The 23,188-nt window shown below is 43.9% G+C and overlaps 1 long non-coding RNA gene across 5 annotated transcripts; it reads left to right on the top strand.

The window, feature by feature from the left end:
• Positions 1-1,098: 1,098 nt before the first annotated feature.
• On the top strand, positions 1,099-22,721 carry LOC113834277. Of its 5 annotated transcripts, none has more exons than XR_004771258.1 (3): positions 1,099-1,143; positions 1,237-1,359; positions 14,647-15,135. It is a non-coding gene; the product is annotated as an uncharacterized LOC113834277 (long non-coding RNA). The 5 variants fall into 5 exon arrangements; XR_004771259.1 differs by lacking the exon at positions 1,099-1,143 and adding an exon at positions 22,664-22,721 and having other exon boundaries at positions 1,198-1,359; positions 14,647-14,690; XR_004771261.1 differs by lacking the exon at positions 1,099-1,143 and adding an exon at positions 15,696-15,755 and having other exon boundaries at positions 1,198-1,359; positions 14,647-14,690.
• The last annotated feature ends 467 nt before the right edge of the window (positions 22,722-23,188 follow it).

The following is a 23,188-nucleotide window of genomic DNA, read 5'->3' as shown; positions in this document are numbered from 1 at the left end:
CTCAAAGAGTGAGGACATTTTTCATGTGTATATTTTAAAAATACGGTCTGCATTCAATTATCGATGGTGATTATAAAGTCAACAGAAAGGTCACGCACTGAATCGCAGACTCGGGAAGGGAAGTGTTCTCATGGGGGCAGGTGTGCACTCCACTGGCAGACAGGAAGTTGTCTCCGGAGTCTGTGGGTGATTTGGAGGTGTTGTGCAAAACACTGAACAGCAGATAAGTTGAGAAACCAGAGAAAGGAATGTTGCTTCATCTCGAGCTGCTTTGTTTTGATACCTAAAACCTAATTCCATTTCTACATTAGCTACAACAGGACAGCCTTTTCCTTTCTTGAAAAAATTAATTTCGGGGGGCTGGAGTGATGGGTTCAACATCCCAGCACACACACGGCAGCTCATAACTGTCTGTAATTCCAGTTCCAGGGGACCCAACACCCATGGTGAAACAACAATGTGCATAAAACAAAATAAATTAAAAATTTTAAATTGCATTGTATAGAAGTATATATCATATATAAAAATTAATTTAGTTTGCTCTTCACCATATTTCGACACGTGCATCGTGTAGAAATGATTATTCTCTACCCTCTCTATGCCACTCCCATCTCTTATCATCCTTCTGCTTGCCTCCCCTGCTCCAGACCCTTTCTCAGAGCCGTTTCAGTTTTGTTTTGTGCCCCATTTAGTTTAACCAGGTCCAGCTGTGTCTCAATGGGACCGGCACTCTCCAGTGGAGACTGGTGGGTCAACAGCGGGTTCACAACTGGTCATGATTCCCTCCTCTCCCTGAATCTATCAGCAGCAAATAGTTCAGTGGGGGAGAGATGGGGTCCCGTGGGCCCCTCCTGTACTTCTGTGTATGTTTATCTTATTGATTGTTTAATAAAGTTCTGTTTGGCCAATGAAACAGCAAGTTAGACAGGACTAGGAGTCAAAGAGGATTCTGGGAAATGTAGTAGAGAAGTGGTGATCCAGGCCGGAAGTGACATAGCAAGGAGACTCATATTTGAGCAAGGAGAAATAGGAAGGGTCCCCTTTTTCCCTTTCCTCCTCCATCGGTGCCATGTGAGCCACCAGCAAGAGAGGGTGCCAGCGAAAGGCATCCTCTATAAGTCTTACAAAATATATAGATTTATGGTAATTAAGACTGAGCTAACAGATGAGAATCCTAGTCACTGGCCCAAGCAGCTTTGTACCTAATATGTCTCTGTATTATTTTGTGCATCCAAGTGGCGGGCAGAACTCGGGTGGCTGGCGGAGACCGCACACGTGGCGGTGGGGCTCAGAGGCTTTTGGCAGAAAGATTTATCGTAACAAGGAAAGGTTTCATTTACTTCGGTGACACAGTCGCTGGTAAGTTTCCCATGCTTCAGTAACTAACCCTTTCCCTATGTTCATGTAAGGAACCAATACTTTTGGTGAGTCACAAAACGAACGAAAGTAAGACAGGGAATGGTTTGGTGGAGAAGGAGTTCATCAGAAGTAGAAACTGTATGAGAAGGGGTATTGAGGCATTGAAATGTCAAAAATAGATTCTGTATATATGAAATTGTCAAAGAACAGTGGATAAACATATACTGGATTAAATTTGCATAGACTTTGTTGAGAATCTTTTCGTCTATGGTTAAAGGCATTTGGGGCAAGTGGATTCCAGCTTTATTAACATCTTTCTCTTGTGACTTTTAATTTCTCTCTGCTTTTATCTTCATCACTTCCTTCCCTACACTTATCAAGTGTCAAATGAGTTCTGGTTCTTGTGTATTAAATAAGCGCTAAGGACATCGATAGACCTCTGTTCCTCAGTGTGATGACCTTCTGTGTGCTTTTTATTATGCATATGAATATTATGTGATATAGGGCTTCATTATAACATTTTCATCCATGTATATAATGTAGTTTGGTCATATTCATCCACTAGAATAATCTTGTCTCTTTCTGCTCCCATCAATCCCTTCTTCTTTCCAACTGTCTTCTCTTCTACTTTCATGTCTTTGTGTGTGTGTGTGTGTGTGTGTGTGTGTGTGTGTGTGTGTGTGTGTGTCTGTTACTTAGAAATATGGGTAGGTACTTATTTACAGGAGCATGGCTAACTTAACCAGTGGCTAAATCACTTTAGCAAATGTCCCCCTCAGCAACCATGAACTATTTATTGATCCTTGGGGAAGGGTGGGGCCTTAGGCTATGAACTGACATAAATTCGCAGGCAGGGTTAGGACATTGTGAGACCTTTCCCTCCAAATTTCATATATTTTAATGGTTTATGTTTTCTTTTTTTGTTTTTTGTTTTTTGTTTTTTTTTGTTTGTTTGTTTCCAGAGATAGGGTTTCTCTGTATTGCTTTGGAGCCTGTCCTGGCACTCGCTCTGTAGACCACACTGGCCTTGAACTCACAGAGATCCACCTATCTCTGGATTAAAGGCAAGTGCTACCGAAGCCTGGCTGGTTTATGTTCTCATTTTTACCAATTTCAATTTATTCACAACCTCCCTTTTGACTTATTTGTTGAGCCACAGTTTATTTCAAAGCCTTTATTTAGATCTGAATTTTCTAGTTGATTTCTAGTTTAATACCACTGTGGTTGAAGATCATGTATTTGATTCACTTCTAATTCATAATTTTTAAATCTTGCTTTGTGATCCATGAGATGGTGAATTTTGATCACTGTTCTGTACATGTTATCAGAGAACGTGTATTCTGCTTCTGTTGATGGTAGAGTTCTATGAATGTCATGGAGGTCACGTTGACTGACACTCTTGCTTAAGTTGGTCATATCCTTGGTGGTTTTCTGTCTACTTTTTCCTTACAGTTTTTATGAAAGAGATGAGGAAAATACACAACTCTAATTATGGATTTGCCAATTTTTCTTTGTGATCTATTGAATTCACTTCATGGATAATGAAATTCTGGTATGAGGTGTATAAATATTTAAGCTTCCGTGCTGTCATGATAAATTGACACTTTTGTGATTGTGTGAAGTAGTATACCTGGTAATAGTTTTTTCTCTGAAATCTCTGTGAGATAGTAATATAGTCACTCCAGTTTTCTTTGGATTATTGTTTGAATAGTCTACCTCTTTCCTTCTTCCTTTCTTCCTTCCTTCCTTTCCTTCCTTTTCCTTTCCTTTTTCCTTTTTTCCTTTTTCCTTCTTTTTCCTTTCCTCCCTTTTTTCCTTTCCTCCCTTTTTTCCTTTCCTCCCTTTTTTCCTTTCCTCCCTTTTTTCTCCCTTTTTCCCTCTCCTTTTCCCTCCCTCTTTCCCCTCCCTTTTCCCCTCCCTTTTTCTCCCTCCCTTCCTCCCTCCCTCCCTTCTTTCTTTCTCTATTTCCAGACAGGTTTCTCTGTGTGGCTTTGGAGCCTGTCCTGGAACTCGCTCTGTAGACCAGGCTGGCTTTGAACTCACAAAGATCCGCCTGCCTCTGCCTCCCGAGGGCTGGGATTAAAGGCGTGCGCCACCACTGCCCAGCAACCACTTTCCATTTCTTTATTATTAATCATTTGAATTATTATAGTAAAATGACTTCTGGCCTTCGAGATATTTAACTTGTGTTTCTGGTGAAAAATAAAATGATTGCTTTCATCTTGGTTCTCTTCTGCATAACGAATCTTTAGTTTTTGGTTCCTTCCTAACTGGTGGTTTTAAACAATTGATTGTTCTGTAGAATTCATCTTGCTTATTATATTTGAGTTCTTTTGTTCTTCTTTCAGCACATTTAAGCAAGTTTTCTCCCCTGTTTGCCTAACACTTTTCTGCACCTCTTTTGTTCAGGGACTCTATTTAGTTTATGAAGCTGCCTGACCTTTCCCCGAGAGCTTCTTGACTTATGTTACTTGTTCTCTCCTTATGATTTATTTTGGAAAGATCTGATGGCACATCTTCAAGTTTGCTTTTTCTTTTACTACAATGTCTCATAGTCCATTAGTATTATATTTAGTAACCTTTTCATTCAAATCATTATATTTTTCACTTCTAAGAGTTCAGTTTCGGCCTTTAAAGACTTTAGTGTCACTTTCCCTGTTCAACCCTAGCCTTCTTTAACATATGGGAAATTTCACAATAATCCTTTACTCTTTGCCATCAATCCTGCCATCAGGATCATTTTGACTCACCATGGATTTGCTTCTGTGAGCTGTACTATGGTGGACGCTGAACAGTTTCATTTTTCTGTGTTCTCAGAATCGCTGGCCTGCCTGCTTTCTATCCTTTCCTCCCCCTCTCCCATCTCTCTTTCTCTTCCCCTCTCCCCTCCCTCAGCTTCCTGAGTCCTGGGATCTCAGGCCTGCAGCACTGCCACCAACTGCTTGTGCTTTTCTTCCATGGAATATGTATGTTCTTTGGGAACACTTGGCTCTGTCCAAGTCTTTCCCTTGTTATTAGATGCAGAATAAATTTAATCTTTCTCTTGTCCCCACTGCTGAGGCAATAACTTTCTGAGGTCTTTACCGAACAACCATTCATTGTCAGACTTGCCACTATGAGGGATGGAACCCAAACTCTCTTATAGTCTCTCTATAGTCTGTTGATGTCCCAGGCTCTCCTGCTGCACATGTGTGGACCAGTTAGCATTCAGATGAAGAGTCGAGGCGGACCGACCATCTTTCAAATGCTCAAGGTTTCTCTTTGCAGTGTTCTCCTTTTAAAGGTGACTGAATTTTAGTCACCTCGACTTTGTGGCAGTCCCAGTTCCACCTAACCCAATCATTGGGACTGTTGGGAGCTACTAAGGTTTCCTTGTCCTGAACTGAAACCTGGAGGCTTTCTCCAGTTGGTGAGGTGAGACAGGATTTCTTTCTTTCTTTCGTTTTTATTTGAATTAGAAACAAAATTGTTTTACATGACAATCCCAGTTCCCTCTCCCTCCCCTCCTCTCCTACCACTCTCCCCCAACCTATCCCATACCCTTTCTGCTCCACAGGGAGGGTGAGGCCTTCCATAGGGTGTCTTCAGAGTCCATCGTATCCTTTGGGATAGGGCCTAGTCCCACCCCCGTGTGTCTTGACTCAGGGAATAACCCTCTATGTGGAATGGGCTCCCAAAGTCCATTCCTATGCTAGGGATAAGTACTGAACTACTACAAGGTTCCTTAGATTTCCAAAGTCTCCTCACTGACACCCACGTTCATGGGGAGACAGGATTTCCTGTGTAGCCTTGGCACTCCTAGAACTCTGTCTTAGTCAGTGTTCCATTGCTGTGAAGAGACACGACAACCATGGCAACTCTTATAAAGGAAAACATTTAATTGGGGCTGGCTTTCAGCTTCCGAGGTTTAGTCCATTATTGTCACGGTGGGAAGCATGGCCTCAGGCAGGTGGACATGGTGCTGGAGAAGGACCTGAGAGTTCTCCATCTTGATCTGCAGGCAGCAGCAGGACACAGTCACACTAGTTTTAGCTTAAGCATATGTGACCTCAAAGACTACCTCCACAGTGACACACTTCTGCCAAGGCCACTCCTACTCCAAAAAGGCCACACCTCCTAATAGTGCCATTCCCTCTGAGTCTATGGGGTGTGGGTATTCCTATTCAAACCACCACAAACTCATTCTATAGACCAGGCTGGCCTTGAACTCACAGAGATCCGCTTGCCTCTACCTCCCAAGTGCCGGGATTAAAGGTGTGCGCCACCACTGCACAGTTTAGAGAGGTTTTAATTTTGTATTTATACTATTTGAATGTAACTTGTAATATGTTTAAATGACATTTTCATTTGTTAGACTTTCCTATGTGTTTTTCTCCTGTTCCATATTGGGCAGTTGGACCTTTGCTTTTCCGTCTCTAAGTCTTCTTTATGTGTTATGAATATTGGCATTCTCCCTTTTGGTCTCTAATTCATGTCTTCACTTTGCTTAGAATTATTCCTATTCCTTAGCTAGAACTTCAAGTACAATATTGAAGAGATATGGGGAGAGTGGACAACCTTATCTTGTTCCTAATTTTAAAGGAATTGCATTGCATTTCTCTCCATTTAGTTTGATGTTGGCTGTTGGCTTGTTGTATATTGCCTTTATCATGTTTAGGTATGTTCCTGTTATCCCTCAGTTCTCCAAGACCTAGTGCATGAATGGACTTTGGGAGCCCATTCCCCATGGAGGGATACTCTCTCAGCCTAGATACATGGGGGAAGACATAGGCCCTGCTCCAAATGATGTGACAGACTTTAATGATCCTCCATCCCTGGGGAGTGGATGGGGAGGGTGGGATGGGGGGATGAGTGGGAGGCATGGAAGGGAAGGAGGGAGAGGGAACTGAGATCAATAGGTAAAATAAGATTGTTTCTAATTTAAATAAAAATTTATATATATAAAAAATTATTCCTAATCTCAGAACTGCTGGGGAAAACAGGAAGAAGGGCCAGCATGAAATTCTTAGCAGCTTGATAAATAAAATGATAGATTTGAAATTTGGGGATTTTTCAGAAAACAGAAACATCTTATATATTTAGACAAGAGCCATTTTATTTACAAATGTTTGACTAATTACAAACACATGGTAAACTTCCCAAATTGAGGGGTATGAAGAGTCATATCATTTGGACCTTTGTTGATGGATTATTTTGGGGAGCAGAGAGATGAATCAAATGAATTAGTTTCTATCCACCTTAGAATATTAATTTGAAATCAGACTTTCAAGGGATCTCCACACTTGAAGGTAAAAGGATGTTACTGTTATTAACTCCTCATTGAAAACAGCATTCCTACTGGTGTTATGTTCAGGAAGTGGTCTTCTGTACCAATTTGTTCACTTTCTCTTCTAAGTACTTCCCACTTTCTATTCTAAGAGGTTCAGTGTGGCTTGCTTTGTGTTGAGGTCTTTGATCCAATTGGACTTAAGTTTTGTGCATGGCAATAGATATGGATCTATCTGTAATCTTCTACATGCCAGCATCCAGTTTTGCCAGCACCATTTGTTGAAGATGCTTTCTTTTTTCCATTGTATAGTTTTAGCTTCTTTGTCAAAGATCAGGTGTTCATAGGTATGTGGGTTAATATCAGGGTCTTCAATTCCATTCTATTGGTCTCCGTGCCTATTTTTTGGCAATACCAAGCTGTTTTCATTACTATAGCTCTATAGTATAGCTTGAAGTCAGGGATGGTGATGCCTCCAGAAGGTCCTTTATTGTACAGCATTGTTTTGGCTATCCTAGGTCTTTTGTTTTTCCATATTAAGTTGAGAATTGTCCTTTCAAGGTCTGTGAAGAATTGTGCTGGGATTTTTATAGGGATTACATTGAATCTGTAGATTGCTTTTGGTAAGATTGCCATTTTTACTATGTTGATCCTACCTATCCAAGAGCATGGGAGATTAGTAAATGGGATCTCCTGAAACTGAGAAGCTTCTGTAAGGCAAAGGACACAGTCAACAAGACAAAATGGCAGCCCACAGAATGGGAAAAGATATTCATCAACCCCACATCTGACAGAGGGCTGATCTCAAAAATCTACAAAGAATTCAAGAAGCTGGTTTCCAAAACATCAAATAATTCAATTAAAAAATGGGGTACAGAACTAAATAGAGAATTCTCATTAGAGGAATCTAAAATGGCTGAAAGACACATAAGAAAGTGTTCAACATCCTTAGCCATCAGGGAAATGCAAATCAAAACATCTCTGAGATACCATCTCATTTCTGTCAGAATGGCTAAAATCAAAAACACCAATGACAGTTTATGCTGGAGAGGATGTGGAGAAAGGGGAATACTCCTCCACTGCTGGTGGGAGTGCAAACTTGTACAGCCACTTTGGAAATCAGTATGGCGATTCCTCAGCAAAATTATTTGTAATAGCCAGAACCTGGAAGCAACCTAGATGCCCCTCAACTGAAGAATGGATAGAAAAAATGTAGTACTACTCAGTGAAAAAAAAAAAAAACACAATGGAATCTTGAAATTCGAAGGCAAATGGATGGCACTAGAAGAAACCATCCTGAGTGAGGTAACCCAATCACAAAAAGACAAACATGGTATGCACTGACTCACATATGGAATTCAGACATGGAACAGGGGATTGCCAACCTACAATCCCACCACCAACGAGTCTGGAAAACAGGGAAGGCCCTACAAGAGACATGCATGGTACCCCAGAGAAGGTACCATGGGACAGGATCTCCTGTGCAAATTGGGAGCATGGGGGTAGGGGAGAGGGAGCTAGGAGAAAGAGAGGGGGAGAAGAGGAGGGGAGAGGAGGGCATGGGGGAGAAGGAAGGTTCAGTTGGGGGAAGAATAGAGGAGAAGAGCAGGATAAGAGATATCATAATAGAGGGAGCCATTATAGTTTTAAAGAGAAATCTAGCACTAGGGAGATTTCCAGAGATCTACACTGATGACACCAACTGGCAATCTAAGCAATAGTGGACAGGGTACCTTAAATGCCCGATAATGAGATTGAAGAGACTACCTTATATGCCATCCTAGAGCCTTTATCTAGTGGCTGATGGAAACAGAGGCAGACACCCACAGCTAAACACTGAACTGAACTGGAATTCAGTTGCAGAGAGAGAGAGGAGTGATGAGCAAAGGGCTGGTGAAACCCAAAGAAACAGCTGAACAAAGGGGAGCTCATGGTCCCCAGACTGATGGCTGAGAGGCCAGCATGGGACTGATCCAGACCCTCTGAACGTGGGTGTCAGTGAGGAGGCCTCGTTAATCTATGGGGCCTTGGGTAGTAGATCAGTATTTATCTCTGGGGCACAAATGGACTTTGGGAGCCCATTCCACATGGAGGGATACCCTTTTAGCCTGGACACATGGGGGAGGGCCTAGGCCCTGCCTGGGATGATGTGACAGATTTTGGGGATCCCCCATGGAGGGACTCACCATCCCTGGGGAGCAATGGGGGGATGGGGTGGGAGCTTGGGGGTGTTGTTGGCAGTGGGGGGGAGGGGAGGGACAGGGAGCTGGATATGACATGTGAAGCAAGCTTGTTACTAATTGAAATAAAAATAATAAATTATATAAAAAAGAAAACAGCATTCCTTGCCATTATAAACACAGACAACAAACATGAAAATGTCCATGGCCTTATCAACCCAAAGAAGGCACACATGTCTCCATGTCACCCTCTAGTTACTGTGACTAGAGGCAAGTGAATAATTTCTGTTGTTTGGTATTCATGATCGCTGTTGTAATTTAAGAAAAGCGGTACATGAGAGAAAGACGCCATGCGACAGTGTTCAAGCAGAGGGTTTTTTTTTTTTTTAATTAGGGAAAGGAATCATAAAATGGGGAAAGGGGAGTGGGGAGGCTGGTTTCCAGAGACAGGAGCAGCAGGAGAGAGGAGAGAGAGGGGGAGCAGACAGAGAGAGAGAGAGAAAGAAAGAGAGGGAAGGATGGGAGATGGGCCGGGCCTTTTTAAAAGGAAACATAGTGAATGTGCACAGGTGGTGCTCTTAGTGGCTGCAGCTGAGGGCGTATCCTGTCAGAACCCCAAGGACAGGCCGGTCCAGATGCCTGAATACTAACAATCACATCAGAATTATGACTGAGAGAGACTTGGTGCCAGACCTTGTGACTTAAATACATTAATAAGCATTATTTTCTGTCATAAATGTGTCTCAAACATTCTGTTACCTATATTTCCACAAAATTAGGTTCCTTAGGTCATGTACCTTTAACCTTGCGCATGTATAAACACGGTTTTGACAGTCAGTCGTCTCCATGGCTAGAGGCATAAAATAGATGCTGGTTGGAGTCACCTTATGAAGAGAATTGGAAGGCATAAAGCAGTTCCTAGTTTTCCACGTCTGGCTCCACTCAGCTGGAAGACTGAGGGTGTAACTTGACTCTCAGAGAACCTGACTTTCTCCAGGGGTTTCCAGCCCAGTGAACCGCAGGCATCCAGCAGGTCTGACAGGGTGGCTTCCATCAGGAGCAGTGTTCAGGAGATTTGGGGGCAGATACGTCCCTGCAAGGCTCCACTGCTGCCAACAGAGGTAGCTGCCAAGATGACTTTGCACACGAAGGAAACTTTCAAATCTGACGTTCCAGCTTGGGGCTACTCTCATTTCATCAGCGCCATCTACCCCTGTGTTGAAATTCAGGGCACCAGGGCTGGACCATCTCACCGGCCTCTGCCTCCCAACCTCCCTCCTTTGTCTCCATTATCTCCAGCTGGGGCAGGTGATGAATCCAGGAGGCAGCTGGGCTCCAGCATCCTGGCCTTGCCAACCTCTGCTGAGACAAGCTATCAGTTTTCACTCTTCACAAAACAGAATAACAGGACATCAAGTCACTTGGAGTTGAAGTCACTGATGTTGAGTTCTTTGACACCAATACTCTCTGACCCAGAATTTGTTTTCTAAGATAGATCCAATGACAAAACTTTTCCATTTTTGTTAGCTGAGAAGATTTTACTGCTGCATACACAGCTATTTTCTGGTTTAACTGTAGAAAGAGGAAGCAACATTTTATGGTTTCTGAAGTGCTTTCTTAGTAATTCCTCAAGTCTGAAAGTGACAGTGGATAACAGGTTTTCTTGTCCCCCCCTTGACATTCAAGACTATCTGATGGCAAGTCAGACAGCTCGGTGGGTAAAGGTGCAGGATGGTTAGCTTTCCTTCTCAACCTGACATGACCTAGAATTGTCTTCGAAGAAACTCTTAATGAGAAATTGACTACGTTGGATTGACCTGGGGGGCATGTCTGTGGGGATGCCTTAATTAAGTTCATTTTTCTGGGAGGACCCAGTTCACTGTGGATGGCACATTCCCTAAGCAGGGGGTCCCAAATTATATTTTAAAAAGTCCAGCTGAGCAGCAAGCATCCACTCATTTATTTCTCTCTGCTCTTGGCTGTGGATGCCATGTGACTAGCTGTTTGAAGTTTCTATCCTGACTTTCCCCTGGACTGACTGTAATCCGTAATTGTAAGCCAAATCAACCATTCCTCTTCTAAGTTTTAAACACACACACACACACACACACACACACACACACACACACACACACACACGCACGCACGCACGCACGCACGCACGCACCACTAATAAATAAATGGATTTTACTTATCATTTATTTATTTATTTTTGTTTTTAGAGACAGGCTTTCTCTGTGGCTTTGGAGGCTGTCCTGGAACTAGCTCTTGTAGACCAGGCTGGTCTTGAACTCATAGAGATCCACCTGCCTCCCAAGTGCTGGGACTAAAGGCATGCACCCAAATAAATGGATTTTTAAAAAGCTATCTAAGCTCAATGGTTTTGAGACACAAGCTGGGTGTTAATCTGGTCCGCCTGCCTCCAGAGGCAATGTTGTTTCTACTGCCTGTTGCTTCCTGCTATAGGATGAGGTGACATCACTGAAGATGTCTCAGGCTTTTTTTTTTTTTTTTTAATGTGTTCTGCATATAAGGTTCATTTCTTTTGGACAGAAATCATACAACTTCCAGATATTTGAAATTTTCAGGCTGTGGGGATAACTCAATCAGTAAAATACTTTCTGTACCAGGAAAGAAAAGATTGGTAAAACCCTGGGGCTGGTTGACTGGCCAGCCAGTCTAGCCTGCTTGGCAAGTTCCAAGACAATGACAGGCACTCTCTCAAAGAAAATGAGGTGGACAGCATTCAGGCAGTGACAGCTTAAGTGTGATCAGGTGCACACACACATTTACACAAGTAAACATAGATATTTAGAAGGGATTTTGGTGATAGGGGATGTCATTCTGTATATATGTTTCTCTTATTGGTTGATGAATAAAACACTGATTGGCCAGTAGCCAGGCAGGACGTATAAGTGGGGCTACCCAGACGAGGAGAATGCTGGGGAGAGGAGACACCATGTAGCAGATGAGGAGTAACAGGTCCGGACCCTTCTCCAGTAAGATAAGACCACATGGAAATACTTAGATTAATAGAAATGGGTTAATAATTAAGAGAGAGCTAGCCAGTAAGAAGCCTAAGCCATTGGCTAAACAGTTTAATAATTAATAGGTCTCAGTGTGCTTATTTGGGGCTAAACAGCAGCAGGACCAGGAGGAACAGAAACTCCAAGTACACTAAGGCAGTTTAGTTCAGCAGTAAGTCTCTCCCTTAGACCTATGTCCTCCCTAGGGTTGGTTCCTGACGGGGCTCACAGTACCAGTATGGGTTCCCTTCTGTGGAGCAGGTCCCAAATCCAATTAGAGGATGGCTGGTTACCCTCATAACCATTGTGCTACGATTAAACAGATGGGGACCTCTGTGCTTGGAAAGTTGGTTTTATAATTTGTAGTGTTCACAGTTTATTAAGACTATGTTTTTCTTTTATTCTTCTCTCATACATTATATCCCAACCACAGTTTCCCCTTCCTCCACTCCTTCCTGTTCCTCTCCTCCCCGATACATACATTCCCTCTCCCTGAGACCCATTTCTCCTAGATTTCCCTTCAAAAAAACAAAAAATAGAGCAGGCCTCCAAGGGATATCCATTGAACATGGATATCCCTAACAATTTACAATAAGAGTAGGCACAAATCCTCATATCAAGGTTGGACAAGATGGCCCAGTAGGAGGAAAAGGGTCCCAAGCACAGTGTTTGGGGTGAGATTTAAAGGGAGAAATGATGGCTAGCATTTATTGTTAACCTGAACCATCTGGGAGATGCAATTCTGAGCTTATATTTGAGAGCATTTCTAAAGAGTTTTAACTGAGGAGGTAAAACCCACCCTGAAGGTAGACAGAGCCACCTCACAGATCCAGTATTCTATTCCAGCAGGCCAAAGTGCAGGAAGGCAGGCCTGGGAACCAATTCTATGGGAAATGCCACTTCCACTGTCTGCCTCTAGTTTCTTCACCTGAGAAAAGTACACACACACACACACACACACACACACACACGAGAGAGAGAGAGAGAGAGAGAGAGAGAGAGAGAGAGAGAGAGAGAGCTAGAAATGGGTAACAAATGGACAAATGTCAGGGCTTGAAAATGGCTTCTGACATCTAAGAGTTTGTTTGTTTTCCTAGTTTGCACGTAATTTCCTAGAATGGTTCCCTTTTCTTCTGAATTCCAGTTTTTTTAGAGCAATCTCCTAATGACCAGATATGTCTCTACCATGTCACAATTTAGTTCTCCAGGATGGGCTAGGTAGGGTGACTGTACCATGAGACTAGTGGGTCACAGACAAGAAATACCTCTGCATAACACAAGGACATGCTAGGCTAAATGGACAAGGACAGAGGAAATAGCAACCTATAGACAATGTTGTATTTTGAGCACTTATTTGTGTCTTATTTGTGTTTTGTTTTTACATTGGAGAGAAAGACGCGGACGGTGATGTTAGCGCATAAGACAGGCAGCTAAAAAGGAATTCAGGTTACACAACTCAGGGACCAGGATGCTGTAGCATAATTACTCTAGATCACACTTTACAAGATCACCCTTTGAGCAAACTTCATACAGGGTGGCTTCCGTGTGTGAGGATAAGGCTGTATTGTCTTAATGGATTTTTGATGGAATACCAAAATTTGGAGGCAATGGGGCTGTGCTTTAATCAAGAAGTAATTCTCCGTACAATGCATTTTTCATTTTAATGTGCAGCTCGGTGGCTTGCTCATCACACTTGGCTTTCTTTCTCAGGATCATCTGAAGTGTATTTTTCCAGATAGCAACCGCTGACAGCCCCCAGAACCCTGTGCTGAGAGCCCTTCCTGCGAGCATTTCAGGTGATGGTGTTCTTAGTGTCATCTTTCTGTCATCTTTCTTATGCTTTCATTTACTTTCTCAGCTGCTGAAAGTCCCCCCATTTATCTGTCTGCTTCCTCTTGTGGCGGGCTGTTCTGAGAGGCCATTTCTCATCTTGTCGGTTTCCTTATCCCATCGTCCCATTCATTTTCTTAGCCCTCTCCCCTTCTTCCTGGATTCCCCCTCCTGACAGCCTTGCTTGAGTCAAGTTTTAAAGTGTTCAAGGGCTGACAGATGGTGATCGGACTCAAATGCAAAGATGATCTGATTTAATGGCGATGACAGGGTTTTCAGATCAATCACTGTATCGGTTGTGAATGGTAGAAACTCAGGTTACCTTAAGGGAAGGGGTATACTGAAAGCCTTATTGGAAAAATGACTGTAGGCTGGCTTAGAGTTTCTACTGCTGTGGTGAAAACACCAGAGGCTGCTTGGGCAGGAATGAGTATATTTAGTTTATAATTCCACGTCACTGCTTATCACTGAAGGCAGTCAAGGCAGGAACCTGGAGGCAGGAGCTGATGCAGAGACCATGGAGGGGTGGTGCTTACTGGCTTGTTCCTCGCACTTGCTCAGCCTGCTTTTTTTACAAGAGCCCAGGACCGCCAGCCGAGGGATGGCACTACCCACAATGCGCCGGGCCCTCCCCCATCAATCACTCATTAAGAAAATAACCCAAAGCTTGTTTATAGCCCAGTCGTACTCGAGAGAGGTTCCCTTCTCTGAGATGACTCTAGTTTGTGTCAGGTTGACATGAAAACAAGGTACCACCTGGGGTGAAAGAGAATGGAAGACACAGATGGAGGATGGTAGTAACCAGCGCCAGGATTCGGTGTTCCTAGTCCTGGTACATTAATTACTTCTCTTGTTGTGGCAACAAAATACCCTGATGAAAGGATAACGTGATGGATGCTGGTGGTGCTGGTCACACCACAACCACAGTCAGGAAGGATAACGTGATGGATGCTGGTGCTCTCCTTAACTTTTCTTTCTTATTCAGTCTAGGACACCAGCACAGGGAACAGTCCTCCAGCATTTTGGATGGTAAGTATGTGCCCAGGGGCTTTTCTTCTAGAGAATTCTGTACCCTGTCAAGTTGATAATCAATATTGATCATACACAATGAAATGACTAAGGTAATGCCATTCTGTCCCAAATTTGTTTTGTGCCTGCCTGGGCATTTCTCAGCCCTCCACCCCACTCCCACTCTTAACAGCTATATTCTCCTTGGCAACACTTCTGTGATGTCTGTGACCTTGACTAAGGTCCCAACATATTAGGTGCAGTCTGGAAAATACCGCTAAGCGTTGCAAAGGGAACAGGCATTACGTGACCACCCCAGACCCTTTGCTAATACAGCTCCCAGCACTGATGTAATTTTGGATTTACCTTTTAAAATGCTGTATCCCTAAGCCTGGGTACCAAGAGACTTTCCCGAGGCATGAGTCTGTTCTTGGTTGGTCCACTAATAAAAGGACTCAAACTTTAATTGGCTTTATCAGCACGGTTGTCAACAACTATCTCACATGGGTCATTTCAACATGGCTTGCCTTTTCAACCCTGCTCATTCTATAAGCGGGATGTCTCTGTGTACTGAGAAATGTACCTCTAGCTTTTTAAGTCCAGATTTACATTTTCTAGAAGATACCTTCTCTGTCTCTGGCTCTACACATTACTGCCAGGGAAGACAACCAGTTGGTTTCACTGGTGGGGTGGGCCTGACTCCGAACACCAAGCAGATCTGAGTCACACGGCGAGGCGAAAGGTCGAGGTGTGACACTGGTTGTATTGTAACCACGTTCTGGGGACACAGTGGATCTTCTACAGGAAAGAGTAGACAAAAGTGGCTTGTGGGTATTATAGAATGTAAGCTGTCTTTAAAAATTGTCTTCTTGCTGTGTAGTGGGTGGTGCGTGCCTTTGATCTCAGCACTCAGGAGGAAGAGGCAGGCGGATCTCTGTGATTTGGAAGCCAGCTAGTTCCAAGACAGTTAGGGTTACACAGAGAAATCCTGTCTCAAAAAAACAACAAAAAAACTCTTCTTGCAAGGGGAACACTCCTCCACTGCTGGTGGGAGTGCCAACTCATACAGCCACTTTGGAAATCAGTATGGCGACTCCTCAGCAAAATGGGAATCAGTCTACCACAAGATCCAGCAATTCCACTCTTAGGCATATACCCAAAAGAAGCACATTCATACAACAAGGACATCTGTTCAACTATGTTCATAGCAGCACTATTTGTAATAGTCAGAACCTGGAAGCAGCCTAGATGCCCCTCAGCTGAAGAATGGATAGAGAAAATGTGGTACATTTCCACAATGGAGTACTACTCAGTGGGAAAAAAAGGCAATGGAATCTTGAAATTCGCAGGCAAATGGCTGGAACTAGAAGAAACCATTCTGAGCAAGGTAACCCAGTCACAAAAAGGCATGGTATGTACTCACTCATAGGTGGATTTTAGATATAGAGTAAAGGATTGCCAGCCTGCAGCCCAGGCTGCCGGAGAGGCTGGTAAACAAGGAGGACCCTAAGAGAGACATACATGGTCCCCTGGAGAAGGGGAAAGGGACAAGGTCTCCTGAGAAAATTGGGAGCATGGGGGGAGGGGAGAGGGAACTAGGAGAATGAGAAGGGGAGGAGAGGAGGGGTGAGGGAGCCATGATGGGGCAGGGAGGTTGAGATGGGGGAAGAACAGAAGAGAGCAAGATAAGAGATAATATATTAGAGGGAGACATTATAGGTTTAAAGAGAAATCAGGCACTAGGGAAATGTCTGGAGAGCTACAAAGATGACACCAACTAACAATCTAAGCAACAGAGGAGAGGCTACCTTATATGCCCTCTCCTGATAATGAGATTGATGACTGACTTATATGCCATCGTATAGCCTTCATCCAGCAGCTGGTGGAAGTAGAAGCAGACACCCACAGCTAAGCACTGAACTGAACTGGAATCCAGAGGCAGAGGAGGAGGACTGATGAGTAAAGGGGTCCAGACCCCCTGGATGTGGGTGTCAGTGAGGAGACCTTGGAAATCTATGGGGCCTCTTGTAGTGGATCAGTACTTATCGCTAACATAAGAATGGACTTTAGGAGCCCATCCCACATGGAGGGATACTCCCTGAGCCTAGACACAAGGGGGTTGGCCTAGGTCCTATCCCAAAGAATATGACAGACTTTGAAGACCTCACCCTTCCTGGGGAGCAGAAAGGGTATGGGATGGGTAGGGCATTAGTTGGGGGGGGGCAGGGGAGGAGGGGAGGGAGAGGGACCTGGGATTGACATGTAAAATAATTTTCTTGCTAATAAAAAAAGAAAAAAAAAAAAAAACAAAACCTCTTCTTGCAAAACCATGCAGGAAGCTGCTATGTCTTCTTCTGGTGGTATAATGCTATGTTGGGAATTATAGAATAGAAATTTGCCAAATAGTTTTTGTTTAAAACTGCCAGATTATCATCATCATCATCATCATTATCATCATCATTATTTTGGGGTTTTTTTGAGACAGGGTTTCTCCATAGATTTAGAGCCTGTCCTGGCACTCGCTCTGTAGACCAGGCTGGCCTCAAACTCACAGAGATCCACCTGCCTCTGCCTCCCAAGTGCTGGGATTAAAGGCGTGCAGCAGGCACCACTACCTGGCTGGATTATTTTTTAAATGTCTATGGTAATGGAGAGATGCCTTGCTAGACACAAGGGGTGTGGGGGTGGGGAGGTGCCTTGGTCCTGTCTTAAGGAGATGATGGGTCAGACTTAGTAGACTTCCTAGGGGAGGTCTTACCCTCTTCGAGGAGCAGATGGGAGGGGGTGTGAGGGGAGCGGAAGGAGAGGAGAGAGGGGGAACTGGAATTGGAATGTAAAAAATAAAAAAAATTAAAAAGTATCTATAGTATCCCCCTTCCCTGAATCCTCACTGTAAAAATGGTTTCTTGTTGTATTGACTCTGGACTTCAAGAATATATTTGGAGGGCTGGAGAGATGGCTCAGCTGTTAAGAGCACTGAGTGCTCTTCCAGAGGTCGCAAGTTTAATTCCTGGCTCCCACATGGCAGCTCACAACAGTCTGTAACTCCAGTTCCAGGGATCCAAGACCCTCACACAGACATATGTGAAAGGAAAACACCAATGCACATGAAATTAAAAAAAAAAAATAAGAAAGTGTTGTTGCTCTCTTTCCGGCTGCTCCTGTGAAGAGGCAGGCAGGCCTGTCTTCCTCTCTCTCTCCCTCCCTCTCTCTTCCTTCCCTTCCCCCAACAAAACTTCCCACATAAAAAAAAAATTGTCTTCTAAATTCCATATTCATACTGTGGCATACCCTACACACACACACACACACACACACACACACAAATATACACACACATAATAAATAAATGCATTTTAAAAAAAGAATATATTCTCTTTGGCCATTGGAGAATAGAAAACATAATACAAGGCAGAACTCTGAAGCATGTTTGGCACTGTCTTCTCGTCCCCTCCCGCTGCTCAGTCCTTTCAAGCCTTGACGACAGGGCCCCACTGAGTGACATGCAGCAAGGTAGTGTCTGTCGTCTTTCAAAATGACCATTCATAAATCAGACACATGAATGACACCCTCAACCAACAGGTGACAACCATACACGAGAGGACTTAGCTGCTATCTTGCCCACATGTGGCAAATTGCAGAATTCAGGGAGGCTGACGGGGTATGAGCCGAGGTTTTCAGGATTCCTTTAGAGTAGACATTAAAAACCTAAGTAGGAGTCAAGGGATGACTAATGTATATGGAATTATCCTGAAACTACAGACTAATCGTCACAGTGTTGTGTGGGGAGCAGTCACTGGTCATGGGATTTGTGTTAACATCCTGAGAAACCACGGGAGAGGGGAGGAAAACCAAGTTGTAGGATTCTCCACAGGTTGAAATATGTACAGCTTGAAAGAACCGTGGATGTAAGATAATAAAGGAATGTGTCTGACTTCTTTTACTTACAGAATGCCCTCAAGGGCTATCACATGGTTACAAAAGACAGGATAGTGTCATTTCTTCACCTATTCTCCTGTCCTGTGACACTTAGGTTGATAAAGAGAAAGGCCTTAAATGCTGAAATTCCCTCAAATCTTTTACATTTCTTACACTTAAAATGGCTGCCCTGCCTCTCACCAATGAGAAAACAACCCTCACTGTGTCACTGTCTTACCTTACGGAAACCGACTTTCACACGAAGGCGTAGCATTGCCATCCTTCAGCGAGGCCTTCTTTCTGGAGAAGCTATTGTAACTATGTTTGTGGAGAGTTCTAGATTGCAAAGCTGGTGCAAACACATTCCCCAATCAGTGCTCACAAGAATATGGGGTTTGGTGAACCATCTCATTGTAGCTTCTATAATCGAGCACCTTCATTAATCTCTGTGACTTTAGTAGGGTCAATCTAAATAACTTGGGGGTGGTTTGGGGGTTGGAAAGAAACTGTGTACATACCAGATGCTATTGCTATCCAAACAGCAGGAAGAAAATGTCACTGTTATTTCCTAGAAAGCAAACGCCATTCCAGTAATGAGAGTAGGGACTTAGAATCCCAAATCACGGATTCTCCCCTACTTTACAATCTATTTGAATGACCTGGCTCTTCCAAACTGCATAATGAGCCTTTGGTCATTCAGTCCTAACAACATTACAAAGGCAAGCCCTCTAGGGGACACTGTCTTCTGCTTTGGTGGATGAGGCAGGGGACTGCTTGGTGGTCTTAGAATGGCTGGGGGAAGCTAACACTCCACCGATGTAAGTTTTGTTTTGTTTTTATTTTTCGAGACAAGGTTTTTCTGTGTAGCTTTGTAGACCAGGCTGGCCTCGAACTCACAGAGATCCATCTGCCTCTGCCTCTGGAGTGCTGGGATTAAAGGTGGGTGCCATCACCGCCTGGCTCAGATGTAAATTTTTGACTGTTAGGAGTTTGTAGATAAATATTTCTCCCTCTGTTTCCTAAGACAACGAAACTTAAGGATGGTAAGAATTTCTACTCTGCTCTCAATACCAGTATCTGTGGTTGTGGGGTTTCATCTTTTGCCAGTTGTCTGTTGCATCCAGTCATGCTCAACTCACTCAGTCACACACAGAGCCAAGAAGTTCTCTCTCGGGCCTGGCGGTGGTGGCCTTTAAGCCCAGCACTCGGGAGGCAGAGGCAGAGGCAGGCGGATCTCTGAGTTTGAGACCAACCTGGTCTACAAGAGCTTAAAATAAAATATATCTAAAAAAGTTCTCTCTCTCTCTCTCTCTCTCTCTCTCTCTCTCTCTCTCTCTCTCTCTCTCTCTCTCTGTCTGTATCAAGCAGCTAGTAGCCTGTGGCTCACATGGGTTATACACCACCACCACTGGTGGGTGCTTTCTTTATGTTAGGCTAATTGAGAGAGCAAGACTGAAGAAGTTAAGTTAGAGGGAGAGGCAACCCTGAACACACCTTACTCCGGTCTCACTTGAAGAGTTGAGATGCTGTTCTCCTATCACGTGACCATCCACCCGCTGGCACCCTTACTCACTCATGTTCACAATACTTGGGACACTGGCAGCAGCTGGGACAATCAGAAAGGAAAGGAAAATCCCTTTGATCATCTGCCTTCTGGAAATAACACGGTACCAATTGCTCATCATGGCAAGCCTCATTGCATCTTTGAATTTTATGGGAATTCCCATGCAGCAGCTGTTGGCCAAATGAGAACCCATTAGTCCCTGATCCTTACTAAGTGCTCATCAGAGGACAAATCCCTCCCAGCCGGTGCTCCCACCAGTTGGCCACACACTTGACATGGCAATCACGCCTAGGAACGGCCAGCCTCAGTATCACAGCGGTGCTGGATACCATCCTGAACCAAAATTAGCACAAGCTCCATTCCCTTCAATGTGTGACATGGGCTTACAAGTCCCTGTGGAATCCCTGTGCTGTTTGGCTTTGGAGATTTGAGATGAGATTTTTTTTTCTTTAGGTTTACATTCAAGTTCTGCTTTCTCCTAGGTTGAGAATAGTTAACAGGGTCAAGGGTCATGGTGTCTGAGTGTGTGTGTGTGTGTGTGTGTGTGTGTGTGTGTGTGTGTGTGTAATAAAAAGGCAAATCCATGATATGCATGTATCACTGTTGATGAAGTCCAGTCTTTGGTGGGTTCATTAAAAATAGCCTCATCACAAGCAGAAATTTTGAGTCAGGTGTAGATTAGAAGAAAGGACATATGATAGGTAGGGTTTTAGTTGGGGGGGGTGGTAGAGGAGGAAGGGAGGGAGAAGGGAACTGGGATCCTCATGTAATTCAATCTTGTTTGTAATTCAAATATATATAAAAAACTAAAATAATAGCCTCATCACATAAACTTTTAGCATAAACAAAGTCAGGCTGCCCACTCTTCCTTTGGGTCTGTAGGATAAAATAAAGGCTGTGGGAGAAATGAAGACAGCCAGCTTGTGCCACTTGAAGCTGACAGAGGAAAACGGGCAGGCAGTCTTGGTTTAGTTAAAATGATTTTCCTTGTAGCCCATACAATGGACTACACATCAAAGCCCCTGTGTCCAATGGAACATAATGCCTGAAACCCTAGCACTTTGAGAGACTTCAGCAGCAGGACCCGGAATTCGAGGTCAGCCTGAGCTACACAGGTGAGACCCTCTCACAAACAAAGACACCCGTCATGAGACCTAAGGTATAAGATATCTTTGATCCAAATGGATCAAAGACCTCAACATAAATCCAGCCATGCCGAACCTCTTAGAAGAGAAAGTGGGAAGTACCCTTGAACAAATTGGTACAGGAGACCACTTCCTGAACATAACACCAGTAGCACAGACACTGAGATGGACAATTAATAAATGGGACCTCCTGAAACTGAGAAGCTTTTGAAAGGCAAACGACACAGTCAGCAAGACAAAACAGCAGCCCACAGAAAGGGAAAAGACATTCACCAACCCCACATCCAACAGAGGGCTGATCTCCAAACTTTACAAAGAACTCAAGAAGCTAGTTTCCAAAACACCAAATAATCCAATTAAAAAGTGGGGTATAGAACTAAATAGACAATTCTCAATAGAGGAATCTAAAATGGCTGAAAGACACATAAGAAAGTGCTCAACATCCCTAGCCATCAGGGAAATGCAAATCAAAACAACTTTGAGATACCATCTTACTCCTGTCAGAATGACTAAAATCAACACCACCAATGACAGTTTAGGCTGGAGAGGATGTGGAGAAAGGGGAGCACTCCTCCACTGCTGGTGGGAGTGCCAACTTGTACAGCCCCTTTGGAAATCAGTATGGAGATTCCTCAGGAAAATGGGAATGAGTCTACCACAAGATTCAGCAATTCCATTCTTGGGTATATACCCAAAAGAAGCACATTCATACAACAAAGACATCTGTTCAACTATGTTCATAGCAGCATTATTTTTAATAGCCAGAACCTGGAAGCAACCTAAATGCCCCTCAACTGAAGAATTGATGGAGAAAATGTGGTACATTTACACAATGGAGTACTACTCAGCAGAAAAAAACCAAAACAATGGAATCTTGAAATTCACAGGCAAATGGATGGCATTAGAAGAAACTACCCTGAGTGAGGTAATCCAGTCGCAAAAAGACAAACATGGTATGAAATCACTCATATATGGATTTTAGGTATGGATCAGGGGATTGCCAGCCTACAATCCACACTGCCAGAGATGCTGGGAAACAGGGAGAACCCTAAGAGAGACATGCATGGTGCCCCAGAGAAGGGGACAGGATCTCCTGAGCTGATTGGGAGCATGTGTGTGTGTGGGGGAGCTGGGAGAAAGAGAAGGGGAGAAGAGGAGGGGTGAGGAGGACATGGAGGAACAGGAAGGTTCAGTTGGGGGAAGAATAGAGGAGAGCAAGAAAAGAGATACCATAACAGAAGGAGCCATTATAGATTTGAGGAGAGATCAGTCACTAGGGAGTTTTCCAGAGATCTACAAGGATGACAGCAACTGGCAATCTAAGCAATAGATAATGAGATTGATGACTAACTTATATGCCATCCTAGAGCCTTCATCCAGTGGCTGATGGAAGCAGAAGCAGAGAACCACAGCTAAACACTGAACTAAACTCCTGGAATGCAGTTGCAGAGGGAGGAGTGATGAGCAAAGGGGTCAAGACCAGGCTGGAGAAACCCACAGAAACAGCTGACCTGAACAAGGGGACGCTCAGGGACCCCAGACTAATGGCTGGGAGGACAGCATGGAACTGATCCAGACCCCCTGAACATGGGTGTCAGTGAGGAGGCCTCAGCAATCTATGGGACCTCTGGTAGTGGATCAGTATTTATCCCTGGTGTATGAATGGAATTTGGAAGCCCATTCCACGTGGAGGGATGCTCTCTCAGCCTGGACACATGAGGGAGGGTCTAGGCCCTGCCTGGGAGGATATGACAACTTTGGTGATTCCCCCATGGAGGGCCTCACCCTCCCTGGGTAGTGGAGGGGGATGGGATGGGGGGTTGGTGGGAGTGGGGGGGGGAGAGGGAGCTGGGATTGACATGTGAAGAAGGCTTGTTTCTAATTTAAATAAT

This window comes from Cricetulus griseus, chromosome 10, assembly GCF_003668045.3.
Source record: "Cricetulus griseus strain 17A/GY chromosome 10, alternate assembly CriGri-PICRH-1.0, whole genome shotgun sequence".
NCBI classification, from domain to species: Eukaryota; Metazoa; Chordata; class Mammalia; order Rodentia; family Cricetidae; genus Cricetulus; species Cricetulus griseus.
This window is presented reverse-complemented; position numbering and strand designations above follow the sequence as displayed.